Here is a 1,244-nt window from a genome sequence, read left to right as displayed (position 1 = left end):
TTCGCTTTGCTCTCTGCTGCCAACAGGAAATGCAGTGGCAGCGGTGCCACTAGCATCCTGAAGGGCATCCGCGTTCTAAAGGGGGGGCGGGGTGGGGAGCAGGACGGTGAGAAGAAATTCGTTTCCTCCAGTAACTGAAGCGCGCAGCAGATAACCACAAACTAGGAGATAAGTTCAAGTTCGAAGTCGGGAAGGCAGTGCTGCTTCACTTGCTGTGCCCCCCACACCTTGCCCCTTTGTCGAAATTGACACCTTCCTCCAAGTTAGAAATCGAAGGGTCCCTTCCGGAAGGAATGATAGCAGTCATGCATCATGGCCATTTTCAAGCCACCGCTCTTAGTCTAGCGCCCGGGGTATTAGGGGATAAGCCCTTACCCTTGGGCATAGGACTCAGAGACCTTGTCTTCAGGATACGCTTGCAGTGAGACTGCAGCCCTCACCCGTCACCTGACTACACCACAACCCTGGAGGTGTGTGAGTCTGGGAGTTTAGCATCAAGAACAAAGATAATTGGGTTTATGGCTTATGTTTTGTTTGTTTTGTTTTGTTTTTTAGGTAGGCTCCATGCCCAGCACAGAGCCCACCAGGGAGCTCTTTGGAGAGCTGGCACTCACAATTCTGACATCAAGACCTGAGCTGACACCAAGAGTCGGACACTCAACTGACTGAGCCACTCAGGTGCCCCTGTTTTGTAGTATCAGGATGTACCACATGGAATCAAGAAAAAAGAAGCAACACTAAAAAACAGAAAAACACCCTGGCTTTCCAAGTCTGTAGCATCTTTTCGGTTGCTCTGTTTCAAGGACGAGGAAGTGAGCCAGTTGACGTGGGAGAGAACATTCCTGGATGAAGGACAAGGGGACAAGAGAAACTGGGTGAAGCGCTGGTGTTTAAGGAGAGTGATTTGGAGCCAGATCGCTCAGGGCCTTGAAACCCTTGAAGCGCCATCAGGTGTAAGCCTTAGGAAGCTCACTCTGGCCTGGGTGTAGAGGATGGGCGGGGGAGAAGGAGGTGGGAGAGGCTGTTATGACCCAGAGGACCGATACTGACATCCTAACTTAGTGGTGGAAGGGAGAGGGTGAGCGGAGCTGGGAACTACAGAGAAGGTGGAAGAGCTTTCTGGTTGGGGCCACTGGGAGTTCAGTCCTGAATGAGGAAAGAAGACAAATCAGTTTAGGATCGGCTGACTGTGAGATGCCTGTGGGATAGGCAGGTGGAAATACCCCGGGGACCGTTGGATAAGC

Source organism: Acinonyx jubatus, chromosome A2, assembly GCF_027475565.1.
Source record: "Acinonyx jubatus isolate Ajub_Pintada_27869175 chromosome A2, VMU_Ajub_asm_v1.0, whole genome shotgun sequence".
NCBI classification, from domain to species: domain Eukaryota; kingdom Metazoa; phylum Chordata; class Mammalia; order Carnivora; family Felidae; genus Acinonyx; species Acinonyx jubatus.
This window is presented reverse-complemented; position numbering follows the sequence as displayed.